The 21,605-nt window shown below is 47.0% G+C and overlaps 1 pseudogene; it reads left to right on the top strand.

The window, feature by feature from the left end:
• Positions 1 to 6,801: 6,801 nt before the first annotated feature.
• Positions 6,802 to 9,262, top strand: LOC148015086 (protein CELLULOSE SYNTHASE INTERACTIVE 1 pseudogene; annotated as a pseudogene).
• The last annotated feature ends 12,343 nt before the right edge of the window (positions 9,263 to 21,605 follow it).

Below are 21,605 nucleotides of genomic sequence, written 5' to 3' on the forward strand. Positions count from 1 at the left end.
ATCTAGGATCGTGGAGCTACCGGCATGTGTGAGAGAGGAGGCAACTCATATCGGCATTAAGGTAAGCTCACTACACTTGTAGGATCGACGACACGTCGGCTAGGTGAGAGATAGCCATTAGAGCTCACTTGGAACGCTTGAAACAATAAGCAATCCGTGGGTCTTGGTGGTTGAGTGAAAGCTCCTACATTTTGGTTTTGCCGGGACCAACGGATTCAAGCTTGAGCACTTGTGCGCCTCATATCGAGCATCGAAGTAAGGGATTCATCCCCGAAATGGAGCTTGAGATAGGTAGGTGTTGAGAAACATGCGGGATCTAGAGCATGGCAGTGAGTTATGGTGGATGGAAGGAGAACTGTGGACTCATGATGTAGAAGACAAAGACACTGTTTGTTACACAAGTGAATTAGGTTCCAAGATTGAGACTTGGACTCATAAACACAATCTTGTGTATGTGGACAATGACATTGACACTTCACTGAAAAGAAAAGAGTACTATCATTGCATTAAGAAAAGGAAGCAAGTACAATGCTTTATAGGAAAGTAGGAAACTGCAGTAGGCACCATTGTGCATACGGGATAGGTTAGCCTGCATATCCTTGGTCCTGAAGCTCCATACAAAGAGGTTGTTTAGTGAGTGTGATTGCTGAATCTCAACGCCCCTTCTCAATCACAACTAGAAAGGCACAAAGTGTGTAGAGGCTATAATGAGAACCACCTGCAAAGTGTGTGCACACCACAAATATGGTAGACACCAGAGGTTGTCGCAGAAACGGCTAAGTGTGGACACCAAAACATGATGGACATCCAGAGGCTGTAACAGGGGCCTCACAAAGTGTACAGGGACTGTAATGCCAAGTTACATGAGGAGTTTACAAAGCTTATGGTAGGAAGCATTAGGGCAAGGAAGTACAAGGCTTTTAAAACAGTCTATTAGAGTTATGAGAGTAGAAGGACTGATGAGTCTTTTCCTTCCAATCCTGGTGGTCTTCATCTTCATCTTCTTCTTCCTTTGCTCCATTTTCTTCGTCTTCTTTGACTGCGACTAGATAGGCCTTTTGGGATGTGGCAGAACTCGGTGTGTCCTGTCCTTTTGCAGAAGTCAGAGAAGAGCTGATCCTTCTTGCCTTTGTACCTGTTGCCAACATATAATGCATGCTCATCTCTAGAGGTACTTGGTTCTTCCTTAGTTTTTAGCTTCTTTTCCTCTTCTAACAGTGATGCCTGGATATCAACAAGTTCAGGATTTGGCATGTTGATTAAAGTTGTTTATACATTATTATATTCAGGAGGCAAACTCTTAAGTAGAACACCGATGCAAACATCTTCATCCATTTTAATGTTGATTCCTGCAAGTTGGGTTAGGAGTCCTTCCATGTAATTGAGATGTGTGGCAAGTGATGTGCTAGACTTCATTTCAAGCCTGAAGAACTCAATCAGGAGACCATACTTTGATGATTTAGATTGTGCACCGAACAAGGTGTCAAGTCTTTTCCATGTATCCTGTGAGGTCTCACAGTTATCCACATGGTGGATATAACTGTCGTCTAGCTCCAGTTTGATAATGGCCTGGGCTCTGTCATCATTCTTTTGCCAAGTAGTTGCAAGGTCCGCGTCCCGAGATTTCTTCTCTTTGCCATTTGTGATGGCCCAGAGACCCTTTTTCATCAAGATGAGCTTGATGCGGGTTTGCCAAGTGTGAAACCCGACTCCTTTGAATCGAGCATTTGGAGAGTCTTTTCCCATGTTGAGGTTGCAAGATCAGCAGCAAATCAACACCAAAATTCTGAGATTTTATCAGTAGAAGAGCAGAATTCAGTGTGTCAAGAGACACAGTTAGTGACAGTGTGAAAACACACTATGTCAGTGTTGATGTTGAGCTTGATTCTTCTTGTTCGGGATCGTTTGGCCGTTCTTCAATCTTCTCAGGTCCTTCCCCTCCTTGATTTGATGCTGGGTCAATGGATTAGAGTGACAGAGGCTTGGGTTGAGTGTCAGGAGAGAGAAAATGAAAGAAAAATGAGTTTTGGGAGATTTTGGCTATGGTGGAATTAGGGTTTCTGAGACAGGGGCCTGGTTTTTCTCAGATTGCAGGAGCTATACTTGATCATTTTCAAAAAATTTTACATGTCTAGGAAGCTTACTTCATGGGCTATCAAAGCCCCATGATAATCGATTAGATTACAGGCAGTACAGCATGCGCAGACAGCTCGATCAGACACGGCGCGATTCAGGACATCGATGATGAATTTCCATAATGCCAGGGTCAGGGCGCAGCAATGTGGTCGATTGATGTGCCAGGGTGAAGCGTCTTGAGTAGGAGAACAATCCCCTAGAAGGAATCAGGAGCTGAAGTGGCCTGGTTGAGAAGTTATGGAAGCTCCAAGTGAGGTAGGTCCTATCTGGCTATGGCAGACACAGAGCAGAGATTGAGAATTTTCACAATGCTGAGCTAGATGAAAGTGAAATGGAGCTAAAGGAGTAGTGCCATGCCCGTCTGTGCTTTGATACCATGTTGAGAAACATACGGGATCTAGAGCATGGCAGTGAGTTATGGTGGATGGAAGGAGAAGTGTGGACTCATGATGTAGAAGACAAAGACACTGTTTGTTACACAAGTGAATTAGGTTCCAAGATTGAGACTTGGACTCATAAACACAATCTTGTGTATGTGGACAATGACATTGACACTTCACTGAAAAGAAAAGAGTACTATCATTGCATTAAGAAAAGGAAGCAAGTACAATGCTTTATAGGAAAGTAGGAAACTACAGTAGGCACCATTGTGCATATGGGATAGGTTAGCCTGCATATCCTTGGCCCTGAAGCTCCATACAAAGAGGCTGTTTAGTGAGTGTGATTATTGAATCTCAACAGTAGGAAGTTTGGGTGTTTTTGATCTTCAAAATAAGTAAGTATTTTGGGCTATTTTGTTTGTTTGATGATTGGGAAACATGGAGAAATCATTTCAGTGTGCTTTTGATTCTTGTGCATTTAGAGTAGGTTAGGATTAGGAAATTGCACCAGATAAGGGTAGGGTTTACTGTTGTAAAACAGGGCAAAAATCGTGCAAAAAATGGCAAAAGCTCGCTTGTGATGCCTAAGATCGGCAAGTGAGCGATTGGGGGACACCAACACCATACCCAGGAAGGGGTATAAGAGCCAAGAGGCCAAGGGAGAGCTCATTTGTGACCATTTCAGAGAGAGAGAGAGAGAGAGAGAGAGAGAGAGAGAGAGAGAGAGAGCTATTGCCCGATTCGATCCGATCACACCAACAACGAGAGCCCACCACTCTATCCAGGTATATGAATCCCTTCCCTTATCCCCTTAGGTAGGATCTGGAGGTTTGTGCCTGATAAAGATTGAGTAAATCATAAGGAACGATCAAAATCAAACTCGCGCTGTTGACGTGCGCTACACCGCCCATTCGAACGGTCACTTTTGGGCCGAGTCCCAGAATCGGCCCGTCTGAACGGTCACTTCTGGGCCGAGTCCCAGAATTGGCCCTCGGTCCCTTACCATTTAGCCCAAACCTACTCGGTCCGTCTGAGTCTACCATTCGGACCGTGGACAAATTTGGCTCTCTGCCATGTGTCAAACTCGACCCTCGACCCACTTCCCTCAGCCCAGTTGCCTCGGCCCGTCCGAGCGACCTCGTCCAAATTGACCACTCGGCCCATCCGAGCCAATCTGTCTGAGTGGCTTCGTCCGAGTCCGCTCCTCGGCCCGTCCGAGCCTACCCTGTCTAAGTCCCAAATTCGGCCCTCAGCCCATGCACCTCGGCCCGTCCGAGTGACCCACTCGGACCCTGCAATTCGGACCAGTTGGGCCGACTATAGATTTTTACCAAAATTTCAGAAATTTGATTTGACCCAGCTAGAACTCAGCAGTGCAAACTGTAAAAAGCCTTAGGACGCTCAGAACTTGATTCTAGCACACGCAATAGGCAAAATCGTAGGGCGCAGCCGCTTAGCAGCTAGAAGTAGGCAGTTGCTAGACCTAGAGACCTAGACGAAAACCAATGAGTTGTAAAGCCTAATTGGACAAAAAATGAACGATGCAACATATTAAGGAAACCCTAAGCCCTGCCAAGACAGCTAGAAAATTGACCAGTAAGCCTATTAGGCCCGAAACAATGCGAGAGTGCGTAAGACACCTAGAAATTGATTGCTGCACTCACCCTGAATTTCCGCACTTGAAATACACTTAAGGAAACTGAAAGCTTGATTGAGCACAAGTGCACAGGAAAAGACACACACATTGAGTGGCCATAAATTGAGGATTATATTCAATAACTGAAGGAACTCACCTAGATAAACCACTCAAGGAACCCATCAGTAGGAGAGGACCCAAGACATACACAAACCATCAACGCACAAAAGTAGGACCAAGCAAGGGGCGCCGACGAAGTGGATTTGACAAGTCTACTGAACCTAATTGATAGCTTGGTGGAGCATGATAACTCGACAATGGCAGAAGAAAGTTCAAACCGTAGATCTAACAAGGAATTCGACTTAGGAGTCTTTCCAAATGCTATTCAGCAGAGCTGGCCAACAGTTACGACGCTCATGCCCGGTATGAGCATTGCGGCAGGACAGCAGACGCTATCATCGCAGATCTAGAAGAGGAGAGAAAGTTGGCCGCAAAGCATTGCAAAGCATGGTTGAATACAATAGGGATCAGCAAGCCAGGAGCCAAAGGCAAAGCATGGAGTTGCAAGAGGTGCAGCAGGTGCTGAACCTAGCTAGCAGAAATCGAACGGACCATGAGAGAGCACTAGAAGGAGACTTAACGCTGAGTGAGCTTCTCATGAAGCGGCTGCTTGATAACACGGCTGTAGAGCAAAGTGCCATGGCTCTAGCGACAACGCTACTCGCAGGATTAGGAGCAAATCAGGACTCAAAGAGCCAGTCTAAAATCCCTATTGTTGCCAAACAACTCGATAAGTACCAACCCCATGACGATCCATACATCTTTGTTGAGCAGTTCGAGCAAGTCTGCGAAGCCAACGGCCTCAACGACCTAACTCAATGCTCCCAAGCATTCGGGCTTTGCTTGGGCGACAAGGGTAGGACGTGGTATATGAGCTTAGATACCGCAGAGCGAGCCAACTTCGATGGCCTCAAGGATCTCTTCATTAAGAGATTTGCCGAGCCCAGATACTCCAATAATCTACTAGTATGCTTGATGAACATCAAGCAGAAAGAGAAGGAGGACATTCGCGATTACGTGACCCATGTGCGGAGTTTCTTCAAGAGAATCCCTACCGGAGAACGGCCAACTGAAAGAGCAATATCAACGGTATTTATCAGTGGGATTCAGAGCGAGGAACTACATAAGGCTTTGGCAGGCAACTCGAGCTTGTAGCGAGACGTGCTAGCTAGGGTCTTTGAGGAAGCCATCCGAGTTGATAACCAACTGAAGGAACGAAGCTCTAGGAGCTCGAACTCTGGAACTCTGAGCAAACCAACTCGCAAAATTCAGAGAGAGCGTTAGCCTTGAGTGAGCAATCAGCCCCATCATCCCAAGATAAGGGGAAAACCACTAAGACGAACCAAGACTTAGCTAACGTTAAGATGGAATTAGCCAAGTTGCAAGACATGTTGAGATGACCAACACGCCCGCACGTCCAATGCATGTACTGTGCCGGAAACCACTTGCCAGCCGAGTGTCAAGACCCTAGGTCAAGACCTTGCGTTAACTGCGGTAGATTCGGTCATGACGTCACGCATTGTAGATTGCCAAGGAGACTTCCATACATGCAACCATACAGCTAGTTTTACCTAGCGAACAGGTCACAGCCATTTTTCGGAAGGGGAGCCCCATTGGCCCTCCCTGCGCCTAACAATATTAAGCCGGCTATTCCTAAGATGGAAATAAATCCTACAAGCATTCTTAGACCGCATGGTCCTTACGTAACCCATCCACCGAGTGACGCTCCTATCCACTATGTGGAAGAACCAAACGAGGAAGAAGCTTACATATGCCCTTACGTCTTGCATGACAATGAGGGCAACACTGTCCTCATGGATTATCACCCCATACTGATGATGGCGTTAGGAAGAGGATGAGGTAAAGGCCTAGGAGGGCAGATGCAGGATCCAATCACCTGTTGGACTTGTGGTCACCCAGGTCATATCTCATCACGCTGCCCTAAAAGGGAGCAGCAAAACAGAGATAAGGCTGACCAAAGGTGTGCTGAGTGCGGAATCACCCATCTCTTCGTCGATTGCCCAAAGCAAAAGCCGTCTTCTAGCTCAGCCAACGTGCTATCTATCCCATTGTGGCTGTTTGGTGTCAAGAACCTTGATGGGGAGGCCATGCGTATCCCATTGCAGGTCATGACCCGTGCCCAAACGAAGCAGGCCGGCATCTCTCCAGGACCTAGTAATCTCGATGCAGCCTCGATAGGAAAGAAGAGCCGTAGACAGAGGAGAAAGAGGTCAAAAGCTAAAAGCGCACTAAAAATGGAGAGTGCTACAACTCTGCCTACTGGAAAGAAGGTCTCTGACACAGAGGCAGAAACTTCAGCCCCTAAGACGGCCACAAAGGGAAGTGCTAAGGTAGGGGAATACCCGCATCCAAAGCGACAGTTAGAGGCCATAGAAAAGGTGAAGGAATGGATGAAGGAAGCCCAAGAGCATCTAAAAGACGCTGAGCCCATCATAGAGGATGAGATTGATGATCTCTCCAGCATAAGGACGCCAACCTCACCTCCACAACCAAAGTCGAGAGAAGCAACTGCACTACAAGTAGTGCCGCTAAGGCCAAGCCTCGGCGCTACAGGGCCATGGTTCAATCATGGCCACTGGTCAGGACGATCCAGGTTAGGAGAGAGACGAACACCCAATGATCTCCTTGATCACGTTGGTGACTACCCATGTAACACTTAGCCTGGGAGATCTGCTTAGGCAGCACCCCACCCTATGGAAAGATCTTAAGCAGTGGGTTGAAGGGTCACAAGAGCAGGTCACGGCAGACCCTCATGACCATGATGTAGAGACGCAAATACCAAGTTTGACGCTTCACTCTATTCCTAAATCCTTGCACGTCAATGCTTTTTGGGAAGGTTCCGAGATGCATGCGGTCTTATCAGTTTTAGCCCTAGGCGATACAACAAGAAAGGAAATCGTGGACACGGGGGTTGGGGTTAGTGTGCTTAGCCACGCAGTGCTTCAGACTTGGGGAAACCCACCCATTGAGACTGCTAGGTTTAATGTCACACTAGCAAATGGTATGAGAGTCAAGCCATTCGGGGTGCTAAAGAATTGGCCAGTGAAGATTGCAGGTGTCCAATTCTCCGTTGACTTTATAGTCATGAAGGGAGTGGACTACAACATCCTATTAGGCCGACCCTAGATGCGCAATGCTAGAGTCATCGAAGATTGGGGTAACGGCTTGATCGACACTGTGCGAGTAGAGATGGACACCTGGAAGACCTCACCAGTCGACTTAGATGCCATCTCTGCTATGTTCAAGGGTAATGCTTGTTGAGAATAGCAAATGATGTATGCCCATAGAGGCTGAATGTGTGCCCAAAAGAGGCTTGCCCATAAGTGGCTTTGTATGAGAGATATGACAAAGATGTATGCTCTAGAAGCTCTAAGAAGAGATGTCCAAAATCCCATCTACACAGTGAGGTACAGTGGTACTATCCAAAAAGCTATAAAGGCATGTACTTGACACTCATTTCAGATAATGGCACTATCATTTTGATTCACTCAAGATTGTGTTTATGAGTCCAAGCTAATCTATCTTGGAACCTAATTCACTTGAGTTACAATCTCTCATTTTGATAATGTATCGTGTGTTTGATTTGCGTCCACCATAGCTAACTAGCTCTAGATCCGTGTTTCTTAACATGGTATCAGAGCTTTGGCTGACCTAGATAGCTATTGGACGCCTCTTACTTCTCCCCTGCATACTTTATATCCTATTTCCATTCTCAATTTCTTTAAGCCATCCACACATCCATTATCTTGTACAAGGTGAAGGAGCTCAAGGCTATAGAGGTGCTCTGGGCGAGTCGCAACACTGTCCTCTTTCTGATAGAAAAGTGGAGCCTTGCAGATCCGAGGAAGCTATTGATCGGTATTTTGCTGCGCAAGCACTTTCCAGCCTTGTATGTAATGGAAGCTGTGGGACCCTCCTTGTTGTAGCGAATTCTGGAGTAGCAGATGGGCTGATACCGCTTCTTGGAAGTCTGGAATCGGATATAGCAAACTTTGTTGCTTTATCAGAGGAGTTCTCATTGGTGCCCAATCCTGATCAGGTAGCACTTGAAAGATTATTCAGAGTGGATGACATCAGAGTTGGTGCAACTGCTCGGAAAGCTATACCCTCTTTGGTGGAGTTGTTAAAGCCCATTCCACAAAGGCCTGGTGCACCTTCCCTGGCTCTCAATTTACTAACTCGGCTAGCAGTAGACAGCAATACAAAGAAATTGGCCATGGCAGAAGCTGGGGCACTGGATGCCTTAACGAAGTATCTTTCATTGGGTCCGCAAGATGCAATTGAAGAGGCTACGGCTGATTTACTTAGGATTCTTTTTAGCAGTCCTGAGCTTAGACGACATGAATCAACTATTGGTGATGTAAACCATCTCGTTGCAGTTCAACGTCTGGGCACTAGGGCCTCAAGGTATAGTGCAGCAAGGGCATTACAAGGACTTTTTACTGCTGAGAATAGCAGGGCAGGAGAAGCTGGGAAGCAAGCTATCGTTCCCCTTGTAGAGATGCTAAATTCAGGCTCTAAGAAGAAGCAACGTGCTGCTATTGGGGCACTGACTAGTTTATCAGCAGATAATACTCAGAAACCACTAGCTATTGCAGACACTGGAGCTAATGCAGTCGAGGGCTTATGTCGAGTGTTGTCATCAGATTGCTCATTGGAGTTGAAAGAATATGCGGCAGAGCTTTGTCGAGTCCTCTTTGCTAACTCAAGGGGTCGCACCACTCCCACTGCATCAAACTGCATTAAGTCTTTGGTAGCCCTTTTGAGTGCAGACTCGAGTACCGTGCAACATGCTGGTGCAAGGGCATTGGACAATTTACTTGATGATGAGCAACAGGCTGAGCTAGTTGCGGTCCAAGGTGCTGTTGTTCCTCTTGTTGGGCTAGTGGTTGGTGACAACTATCCATTGCATGAGGCTGCAATCAGTGCACTAACAAAATTAGGAAAGGATAGGCCTCTTTGTAAACTAGATATGGTGAAGGCAAAGAGCATGAAGACCAAGAAGGTGTCCAAGAGGATTAAAAACTGAAGAGTACAAAAGATGCCAAAAAAAAAAGCATGAAGAGGATTTTTTAAAAAAAATTCGCTGTTGTCAACAAAGAATTTTTTCCCATAGTGGAACTTAATTTCCCATAGTGAATCTTCTTTTCCATAGTGGATGTAAAAACCCTACCAAAGATGTAAAGTTTCAAGCCTTAACTTGACTAGGCTACCAAAGAGCTAGTCTCCTGGTCCATGTTTACATGTAGGGGGGCAAAAGCCAGCAAGGGTAGAGACTCATCATTTGAGGGGGGGTGTTGAGAATAGCAAATGATGTATGCCCATAGATGCTGAATGTGTGCCCAAAAGAGGCTTTCCCATAAGTGGCTTTGTATGAGAGATATAACAAAGATGTATGCTCTAGAAGCTCTAAGAAGAGATGTCCAAAATCCCATATGCACAGTGAGGTACAGTGGTACTATCCAAAAAGCTATAAAGGCATGTACTTGACACTCATTTCAGATAATGGCACTATCATTTTGATTCACTCAAGATTGTGTTTATGAGTCCAAGCTAATCTATCTTGGAACCTAATTCACTTGAGTTACAATCTCTCATTTTGATAATGTATCGTGTGTTTGATTTGCGTCCACCATAGCTAACTAGCTCTAGATCCGTGTTTCTTAACAATGCTCAGGTCAAGAAGTCCTATGGGCCCTTGACTAAGTATATCCCATGCTCAGAGTATGAGCGGGATTGGATGCATGTCCTTACATGGATCGACCTGCCGTTCTCTGATCACGAGGTGTATGAGCAAGCCATCAAAGCAATCGGCAAGGCTAACAACACACCCTCCATACCAGACTGCATGATGGCAAAAAGCCTTCGTGGGAAACCGAAGCCCGTCAACTTCCAAGTCCCAACCAACAAAAGGGAACTCTAGGAGATACTGGACTACCTAACGGACAAGCTAGCTGGCAATCTAGCTGTAAATTTCAAACCAATCCAGGATCTCTTAGATGAATCCAAGTGGCAATGGACCAGAGTGCATGACTTAAACCTCATGTATAACTAGGCCCTAGTTCCCGACCAACGACCGGAGATATACCAAGCCCTAGGAGACGATGAGCAGTCTGATGAAGAGAATTCTAACGACGAATACGAAGACTGCCAATCCTTCAGTGATGAAAGTGAGGGTGAGGTAGATACTGTGGAATACGACACTGAAGGACAAGAAATAGAGCAAATACATGCAGACTCCAAGTCGCAAAAAAAGAGTATCTTCAGGATGGAGCGATGAGTCATGCGCGTGGAATGTGATCGCGCCTGGTTGGAACACATAGGAGCCATAGACCTTGAGCAAGCAGGCCTAGCCCAGCCAGGAACAACATCAATGCTTAGGACTAAAATACCATCTGAACTGCTCCCACCAGGGGAGACCACCTCTTCTAGCAAAGATGGAGGGTTCGACTCTGAATCGGAGGTTAGTTCGGATAGTGATCCAGAATTCCCTAGGCCACCCACAACCCACAGACGCACCAAGGGGGACCTACCCGTCCACCTGAGGTGCAGACGATCAAGGCAAGAAAAAGCTAAAACCAAGGGATACACGAACGATAGAACAACGAAAACCGCAAGACCTCCCTAAACGATTTACAAAATTCAAGAAAGGGAATAAGGTGGTAGTTCTATTAGGTGCCAAACATCAAGCGCAGACAAGCAAACCAATTGAGGGACCATCCAAGGTCAAGGAGGTGGACCTAGCCTAGGAAGGGGAAACACCCCGACCAGTCTTCATTGCCGATGACTTGACTAATGAAGAAGAAACGAGTCTTGTCGCTCTCTTGCGAGAGTACATAGACGTGTTCACCTAGTCCTTAGAAGAGCTTAAGGGGGTAGATCCGAGTGTCGTGACTCACAACATACCCATGACGCCAGACGCAACACCGATCAAGCAGCGACCATACCCTATGAATCCAAAACACGCTCATGCTGTCAAAGAAGAGATTGATAAGCTGATGAGAGTGGGATTCATCTACAAAATTGAGCACACAGACAAGGTATCGCCCATAGTTATCGTGATGAAGAAGAATGGAAAAATCCGAGTGTGCGTCAATTACAAGAAGGTGAACGCTGCTACCAAGAGGGACAACTATCCGTTGCCGTACACCGAGCACATGCTTGAGAAAGTGGCAGGCAAGGAAGCCTATAATTTTCTGGATGGCTTCTCAGGGTACAACCAGGTGCAAGTGCATCTTGCGGATAGGCATAAGACTGCCTTCGCCTGAGTGGGGCATCTTTGCTTACATAGTCATGCCCTTCGGGTTGACTAATGCCCCTGCCACTTTCCAATGCCTCATGTGCACCATCTTTAAGGACATGCTTCACAAGGAGTTAGAAGTCTTTGTTGACAACCTCTATGTCCACTCGACTGGATTGAACACCTAGACAAACTCCGAGCAGTCTTTGAGCAGTGTCGCTTATATCGTCTCTCCTTGAACCCCTTAAAGTGCCAGTTTTGGGTGAAGCATGGATGCATCCTAGGGCATGTGGTATCAAAGAACGGCATTTCCACTAACTTCTCAAAGGTCAAGGTTATTGTTGACCTTCCACCCCCAAACAACTACAAGGGAGTTCAATGCTTCCTCGGCCATACTGGATACTATTAGTGGTTTGTACTGAATTATGCGTTGATCGCCAGACCCCTGTACAAGCTACTTATTGTCTTCGAATGGACCGAAGCATGCCAACAGGCATACGAAGAGTTGAAGAAGGCTCTAACCATAGCAGCAATCCTACGAGCCCTAGATTGGACCATTACTTTCCACGTGCATATCGATGCTTCTAAGTTTTCCGTGGAGGCAGTGTTGTGCCAACCTAGTAAACACAATTTAGACTATCCAGTGAGATTTGCTAGCAGACAACTCACTGAGATGGAAATGAACTACTCGATGATGGAAAGAGAGGGATTAGCCATGGTATTCGCAGTGAAGAGATTCCGGCATTATCCTTTGGCCACGCCCTTTACCTTCTTCGTGGACCATCAAGCCTTGCTCTATCTAGTAAACAAACCTTGTGCTACAGGACGCATAGCTTGATGGCTCCTTCTGCTTTTAGAGTTTGACTTCTCCGTGGTGGTACGGAAGGGAAAACAACATTACATGGCTGATCACATGTCACGCATTCCCACTGGAGAAGCCGCTAGAAAAGGTATTGTTGATGAATTACCCGACACCCATCTATTTAACCTTTCTAGTGAAAGAGATCTATTTAAGGCTGATCTAATGCCATATTGGATAGATGACATAGTCCAGGTGCTTGAGCAAGGACTGCCTGACGGACCGATAGAAAAATCCCGACTTAGGTGATTAAACCTTAAGATCCAGCCCTATCAGCAGCAACTGATTGTAGGCCAACTCTATAGGCTGGGGCAAGATGGATTGCTGTGCAGATGTGTTTGCGAGCATGAGATGCACGATGTGCTCTCAGAGGCACACAGCGGCATTGCTGGAGGGCACTTTAGTGGGGATACGATAGCACAAAAGGTGCTGCAGTCTCAATTGTGGTGGCCCACGCTTTTCCACGACGCAACACGATTTGCCAAGCACTGTGACGAGTGCCAGCAGATGAAGGTCCCGATCCGCAAGGATCAAATGGAATTAACCCCAGTTATTGCTCAACAACCCTTCGAAAAATGGGGAATTGACTTCATTAGACCCATCAGTCCTGCGGCACAGTATTCGCAAGCCAAGTACATCATTGTAGCCACGGATTACCTCACGAAATGGGCAGAAGCGAGAGCAACACAAAAAAACAAAGCTAATACGACTGCTAAGTTCTTGTGGGAGCAAGTGATCTCAGCTGCCTCATTGAACTGGTCAGTGACCAAGGCATGCACTTCATCAATGAAGTGATCGCGCATCTCCTGTCCACCTTCCTCATTATCCATCGCAAATCCTCGCCATACTACCCTTAGGCAAACGGCCAAGCTGAATCGATGAATAAGATTCATGTCAATGTCCTAACCAAAGTTGTCTCTGCTTCACGCAGCGACTGGGACAACAAGCTAATGGCAGCTTTGTGGGCTTACCGCACAGCTTATAAAACAGATGTTGGTCAAACCCCCTTTAGGCTGACATATAGAACATAAGCGATTCTACCATTAGAATTCTTCGTTCCTAGCCTGAGAATATCACTTCAAGAATGATGGGAAGGGAAGGAGTCATGGACATAATGCCTAGTTGAACTTGAATGCCTCTCGGAGACTCATCTTCTAGCCACCCATGCACTGATCTGTGAGAAAGCCCGACGCAAGAGCTGGTTTGACTAGCACATCAAGCAGCGCGAGTTCGAATAGGGTGACTTAGTGCTTCTCTACTCAGTTAAGGGGCATAAGCAAAAAATGAAATTTAGAGGTCTTGGACCCTTCAAAGTTCGTGCAATCAGCCGAACAGGCAATGTCGAACTTGAGACCCACGACGGTGAAGGAATAGGCTTCTTCAATGGCAGTCGTGTCAAGAAGTACTACCCTCCTATGCATCCTTTGCATGAGCCACCGATGTTAGAACCGCCTGTCAAAGTACAAGTAGCCACAATCACCAAAATCAACGATGAGGATGAGGAAGCTGTAGAGCCCGCATACCTCCATATTACGGTCACTGCCAACCAAACATGCGCTTTTGATGCCCTAATCGACGAGGGAGCAGACTGCAATGTCTTAACTTATGATCATTGGACCCAACTTGGCAAACCACAACTTCAACCCACCACTGCCAAATTAAGCCCATATGAGCCCACTCATACGCACTTCTGGGCAAGTGCAGAGCCGCCGTCTCTATCGAGTCTGCGACTATACCACTGATTTTTTATGTGTTGCCAGACACTAAAGACGCGGGCACGGAGTCGCTGCTGGGGCAAACTTTCAAAAAGCAGGCTCACTGTAATGTGATTATGCGTCGCAGCACATCCACCTCGCAATAGGCAACATTCGCATTGTTACAACTTTCAACAAGGGCTGTGCGACCTCATCCCAAGCCACAAAGCCACGGATAGAAACATATGTAGTCAAGTCTAAGGAGGGGGGTAGTGCATGGCCGCCACTCCCCGAATTTCATAGACTACAACCCATGGCAGCCAAAGCTAAGACCCAACAGCCTCGCTTCAATGGATGCCTAAACAGTCGCAACACCTACCTAGGAGTCGACGCTCCTACTCTCATAAGACCAGAAACTCTAAACCTAGGAGACCCAGACGCAGTTACAACAGTAGACATGTAATCAGTCACAGATGGGTCCCCAAAGCCCTCTTGCACACACAAGGCTACTATGAGGGCAATGCTTGGATATGGATACCTAAGGCCCACATGACCAAAGGCACCACTCGTATGCCAGCCTCAAGCTTGATCATCCCAAAGACCGTAAAACCTCAAAACTACAAGCCGCAGAGCTTCCCTGACCCGCAACCATCAAGTTCATCCACGCGTGAACCCAAGGGAGTCACCCAAGCCTATCGACCCAAGCGACACCCACTGTCGCAAGAGTCATCACCCACTGCCAGAGTCAATCCGACTTCCCAAATCCATCCTGAAAGTAATAGACCGTCACTCAAGGCTGCTGCTAACCCAGCCATAGTTCTAGCAACCCAATCGCAAGCTCGAGAACACTCACAACCGCAACTTTTTGTTGCCAAGGGCTCAAGTCCTACCAAACTTCAACCACTTGCAAGCCTTAGACCCTCTTACAAGAGGAAATCCTTTCTTACACTAGCAGAGCTGATTTAGCTGAAGAAATAGGGGATGACGTGGTGGATTGCATTAAGTGACTGGATGCCACTTTTGTGTCGCTAGCTCTGAGCTACGATGGACGGGACTTAGGCCTATTGGAAGAATCCTTCGCAACCGAAGTTTGAACGATGCCTTGTTCTTGGGAAACGTTTGAATTTGCGTTCACAAAAGCCGCTACCTCTGCTGCTGAATTGCTCAGCAGTGAGATCTCCAAGGAGCAAGCAATCAAACAATGCCTCATCACGTCATATGATCAACAAACCACTTCTGCCATCATTGACCAAGAAGTTGCAGAGCTGTCAAGACTTGCTGAGATGGAATCCCAGTTCTTAAGGCATTGGTACACTCTTAGGTTGCAATGGGAAGTTGAAGGATGCCGAATAATGACCAATGCTGAGCAGCGCCGCGCTATCAAAACAGCAGAGTACGACCCCACATATGTCGCGCCAACCTCATATCGAGTGTTAACCACTCTTTGGGGCCGTCCTATAGAAGAACACATCAAAGGACACCCCTACCTCAATCGTTTGTTGACCGAGGAAGAGTTACATATTGCTAGCCGAGTCAACTCTGGTGACTTCCTAACAGATGTTCTCACATACATCACCCAAGTGGGGATTAAGCCCTGTGATCTGGACCGTGAAGCTCAATTGGAATACAATCCCAATTTCTATACTTGGCTCCTTCACAAGTAACCCCTACACCTCCAAGCCGAAAGCCCTTAACCTTCTGACCCTAAATCCTAGGAAGGATTCTTCTCAAGCTGAAAGGGGAGGGGGTAAGGTGAATCAAATCAGAATCAGTAAATCAAATCAAAGTTAGTGAAACACATAGACATATATTATGAAAAACGGATGGGGTAGGAAAAGGACATGGAAATGTTGAAGTAAAGGGCAAAAAGTCAAAGTCTGAAAAGGAGAATATACATTGAATCTTAATGGAGTCATTCAAAAGCATAGAGTTTTTGTTTTTCAGCAAATTATTATGTCGCAAGCACTAATGAAAATTACGGTTTATGACAAGAACAAAAGATGTTGTAGCAAGACCGTGCCCACCGACTTTCGTTCACAGAGGAGGAAAGAGAGCAATTTCGCACCTAGAAAACCGCACCTTTGGCCAGCTTAAGTTTCGAACTGTCCGCAATATAGAAGTTGTGGTGGCTAGGGAGGAAGCAGCTAGGAGAGTGGTCGAGCAATGTAACCTCAGTAAGTACCTTGAAAAATTCACATAGGAGCCAGACCACCTGAAGTGTGTAGAGTTCCTCAGATCATATGACCCAGGCCAAGAATGCGACACAATGACGGTGGGTAGAGGAGAAAGGGCCAAGCAGGTGCAGGTCCGTCTAGACCTAGCCTTGGTGGAGAAGGCATTGGGATTGGAGCCAAAGATGGAGAGAAAACAGAAGAGAGATGTCTATGCGATGCTGAAAATGAAAAAGGAGGAGGTACTCACCAATGATAGCATCAGCATCCTAGACATCCCCGATGCAGAAGCTAGGGTGCAAGCAAAGCTAGTACATGTCCTCTTCTCCATCCAGTGCTAGAACTCCCCGATGCATCGAATCAGCGTGCCTGTTCTGGAGAACATAGCGGCCCACACTCTGGACGATGTTGACAGGAACGGGTATGTACGAAAAACTATCAACCAGGCAGCTAAAGCATTGGCTTTAGGAAGCGTGCCAGCAAGTGGAGGGTCTCCAGCCTCCAAGGCTACAGAGAGGAAGAAAGCTTCATCCAAGGCCTCTTACATCAGGTATGGAGGTGTCTTAACGGCTCTCATCTAGGAGGCCGTGAAGGAGGCACAGGAGGTAGAAGAGGAGCAGGGGAAAACACCCGATAGGTCACCTCCTCATCAACACCAGGAGAGGTCCAGTGATAGGACTGAGACGGAGGAAGAAGGGGAAGAATAGAAAAGCAAAAAGCAGGTCAAGGAGACTGAGAAGAAGGCAGCACAAAAGAAAAAGAAAAAGGATGACGAGGGCCGCAGGAAAGAGAAAGAGGACTTAGAGAAGGCCAAGAGAGAGTCCCTTAGGGAGGCCAAGGAGAGGGAGAAGAAGAAAAAACATGAAGAAGAAAAGGAAAATGAGCAATTACAGAAGGTTAAGAAGGCATCAAAGTAGGAGGCAGAGGAGAGAAAAAGAAAGGAAAAGGAAGAAAAAGAGAAAAAGAAGGAAGAGTAGAGAAAAGCAGAAGAGGAAAGGTGAAGAAAGGCTGATGAAGAAGAGGAAGAACTAAGAAGGAAGGAGGAAGAGGACCTGGCTGAAGCTACACGCCTGTCCATTGAACAACAATGCAGAGCTGATGAACTGGGGAGTTTGAGCCCACATAGAGAAGAAAGTCCTGGGTCAAGCACACAGGTGCCAGAGATTGTGCCGCTCGCCCGTCTCACTGAGGGCAAGGGCAAGGCCCCAATCCACCCAATTCCTACTCTTTTGGTGCCTCCCACTGAGCCAATCACCATCACTCCTAGCATCCCCACCAGCATAGACGTATCAAATCTTGTGTCATGGATGTAGTACTTCATTAACAAGGAGATAGCCCAGGGGACGAGCACTGAAACTACGGCTACAGGGAAAAGCAGCCGGCCGTAGATGCAGAGTCTAGGCAAGATCCTAAACGACAAAATGTGGAGGCTTCAACAACACCCATCCAAACAACGATGACACCGCCAGCTAATTATGATGAATACGTCGCCGAGCTACTCTCGCAGTTGGAGAGATCTAAGGAGGAATGAAAGGTAGCGGTGGCTGAGTTGGTAGCTGAGAAGGAATCAATAGCCACCTTCCAGCTTGACAAAACAAGGATGATAGCCATGCAAAAAAGGGAGATTGCAGATCTCAAGTAGGAAATAAAGGCTAAGGATGACAAAGAAGAGCACTAGAGGCAGCAGCTCGAGAATGAAACACAGGAGCTGGTGAAGATGCAAAGAGAACATAAGCTCCTGATAATGCAATATCAGGAGCTCAGTGCAAAAACTGCTAAAGTTAAAGACCTCATGGCTGAGCTCAATGCTAGGGATGAGAAAAGAAACCAGGACATGGAGGAGCAACAAGAAGAGATTGAGTGCCTAACCGATCAGTTGAACTCTGAAAGATAAGAACAGGAGAGGTTGATCAGGGAATTGGAGGACCAAGGGCAAAGGCTCATGATATTGACCCTGAAGCAAGGGGAGAGCATGGAGGAAATGAACAAGAAAGCAAAGGAGTGGGCAGTGCATAATGAAAAGAGGATGAAGACACTGGCACGGCGCCTTGCTCTGGTAGAAAAGGAAAAGATCATTGTAGAGAGCAAGGCAGAAGCCGCCCAAGTGGCCTTAGGTGCCCAACAAAAAGCCTTCCTCGACACCATCATGGACACTACCCGCCCAGAGGAGGGAGAGCCGTTGGAGGTGGCACAAAGGAAACTCAACATTGCACGCAGAGCCCTACACGCAGGACTGCAAATGCCACCCCAACCTGCGGAGGTTAGGCTGAGCCTAGATGAGCAACGAAAATACCTATTGCTCATCAACCTAACCCCCAAGAAGTGGATGCCCTAGGATTTGAAGAGAGAGCACCACAGGGAATTCGGCAGGGGGAGGAAGCCGAACTCAAAGTCGACATGAACAGATTCAGAGAAGATGTGATCCCACAACCCCCCTCACCACACATTTAGGAACAGCAACCACTTGACCCGCCCCTGGACAGACAAGCCATGCTCAAGGAACGACAGAAAAAGTTGGTGGAAGAAGCTAGAAGGCGGCTATAGGCCAAGCCAGTTGTGTGGCCATCCGCATCCCTCCCACCATGCCCCGATGACCTCCCAATTCAATTCCACACTGAGCTAGTGGTCTGGGAACGGTAGGAAATTGAAAAGGACCCTTTCTCTTTCAGCTTCCTTACGCCTGACAGCTTGAGAAGAGTCCTATCGATCAAAGTAATGGAGGAGGTGATCGTCGCGGCTGGCAGCCGACTGGGCCAAAAATGGTTGGACGACAGGGCAAAGACCCCCACTCTGTGGGGCACGGAGGAAGCAGAATTTTGGCAAGACAAAGTGTACGAAGTGCCACACACCATAAGGGGCTACAACTGCCAACCCCTTTGGAGAAGGCGAATATGCAATATTAACATGCTCGCCTGGATGGCATTTTGCAACACCCTACCCTACGAGAGGAACGACCCCACATTCATGGCGTATCTTCATAGGGTAGGCGTGGATTTTTTCACCACCCTCCATGGGAGGCATGACTTCCCCATCATCTACAATTCCAACGCCACCTCCTTCGAGGATGCTCTACTTTTTGATTTAGGAAGCCTAAGCAACTCCATGACCCACTTCCTCATGGAATTCTCCTCTTGTCCCGATCCCGCTTTCATAACTATGTGTAATTACCTTAGGCTTCTTAAGCTCCTACTCAAGCAAGATCCAACACCGTAGGAAAATGGCTTGCCTCCCCTCTTTTTTGACCCCAATGCTATTGATCACTAGGTGTAATCACCCCCTTCCTTTCCACCACCTCTCTCCACGTCCGCATGAACGTGAAAGGGTACATGCAAAGCCAACAATTTTTGCGCAAATCCATCTACCCTCCTTCCCCCCCCCTCGTTCAAACGAAGAGGATTAGGCCTAGCTGTCATTCATTCCGCCAAAAAAAAGAGCACTTATCACCACAAAAAGCACAATCAGTGCACCTAGGGGTTCTTAAGTTATGCGTGTCCGGTGGCTTCAACCGGCTGGCTCCACTCAACCCCCTAGCCCTTTTTGCTCCCCCACTTCACGTTTAGGGCCCATCAAGGGCAGGACACACCCAGGGAGGTAACACTCACCTCTGGTTAGACCTGTCACCCTAAGCCACTGGCACCGCACCCCCCTTGGCACAAATGGGGTCCTCAAGTGTGGGACATCACTCGTTAGACCCACCTTCCCATTCTACTAGCATGAGCACAATGCACCAACACGCTGAGGAAGCACCCCCCTTAGGTAGAGCACCGCACCTTCTCCTTTAGGCACCCCAAAAGTGCCAAACCACCAACTTCGAAGGCCCTCGTCAACCCATGACATCCATTTAGCTACTCACTGACAAACATCAGTCTGCTTCCACAAGCACCTGAGTTTACATATGGCCCTCACCCTTACACCAACCCAACGCCGAAGTGCCATGGGACTGGCACCCGTCTAGGAGGGGGGTAATGTTAACCCCAAGTCAAGATGGCGGAAAAATGAAGGAAAAAGCAAAAGGAAGATGGAAAAAAGCCAAAGACACGCAGGCCGCCTCTAAAGATGAACCAGGGCAAAAAGCGCAACTTTAAATTAAAAGGCGCCTCAAAAAACTCAGAAAACTCTTGTAAAAGAGCGCCAGGCTCCCTCCTGTGCCGATTGTAAAATATTAGATTTGCGTAGGCTAGAGGCATAAGGCTAGAAGAGGGAAATGGAAAAAGGACCTTGCCACAATGGCCGGTCATGTAAAAAAGGGATGGGTGCCCATGGGATTTTAGGATTTATATATATAAAGTTCAAAAAGTGAATAAGAGCTCATTCTTTTGGTGTGTGGCAACAAGAGTCTTCTTCTTCTTCTCTCCTTCTCATCTTCTTGCTTGTGTGTGCTCTTGAGAGAGGGAGTGTGAGAGTGTGAGGGAGTGAGTGTGTGAGAGTGAGGGATCAAGAGGGTGAAGCTCTTCACCATCTCCTCTTCTCTTCTTCTATTTCCTTACTTTACATTACCATCATTTTCAGTTTTAAATCCAAGTAGCTTCAGGTACACAGTGACAAGCACAAAATGGAGGAGCACTGACGAGCTACAAAGGTCAAGGACCAAGAGGACAGTAGTCAGGAGCATTAATGGAGTCCTTGGACCAAGATTGGAGGTTGGAACACCACATTTACTAGGTCGTGGGTCATTTTGGGCCAAATTTGAAGGTAAAATTTTAGAAACCGTGGTCACAAGAAGTAGAAAAGAGTTAATCCTAGTTACTTTTCATATGCAGTCTTATCTCTCCTCATTCTCAAGCTCCTCCCAAGCTTCCATGGGGGAGAACAACAGTAGAGATATTCTTCCTCCCATTCCCAGTGATCAAATGCCTTCTACTACAGCTTCCAGGGGGGCCTATGCTCCATTCTAAATACCTATTTGATGTGATTGAGCTGCCTTCTTCCTGCCTGTGCACAGCTTGCAATTTGCAGCGCAGATTTCAGGCAGCAAACTGATCAAGATTACCAGCATACCATGCCTCTTCTTCATCTTGGCCTTCTTCCTCAGCATCTGGCAGTTGGTTCTTGCAAGATGGAAGTCACCATTTCATACTCTTGAGCATCCTTTAGCCTCTGAAACCCTAATAGATGCAGGCCATGGACAGCCATGGATTCTTCTTCAGCATTCACACTGATTCTTGAGGGCTTTTGCCTTCCTTGGGCCCAGGAAGTTGTACCTTCAGGAATCATTGAAGAAGCAAGCATTTAGAGGCTTATATTTGAAGATGGAAGCAAGATTGCAAGCTAGACATTTGGGGCAGCCATAGCCATGGACCACGACCTTCATCTTCTTCAAGTTCCCTTCAAGATTGGGTCTCGTGGCTTCAAGATTGGATTCTTTATCATCAATGGAGCTTGCTTATTCAATGGGAAGATCTATGGAG

This window comes from Lygodium microphyllum, chromosome 24, assembly GCF_053477565.2.
Source record: "Lygodium microphyllum isolate KBCC chromosome 24, Lygodium_microphyllum_v1.1.10, whole genome shotgun sequence".
Classification (NCBI taxonomy): domain Eukaryota; kingdom Viridiplantae; phylum Streptophyta; class Polypodiopsida; order Schizaeales; family Lygodiaceae; genus Lygodium; species Lygodium microphyllum.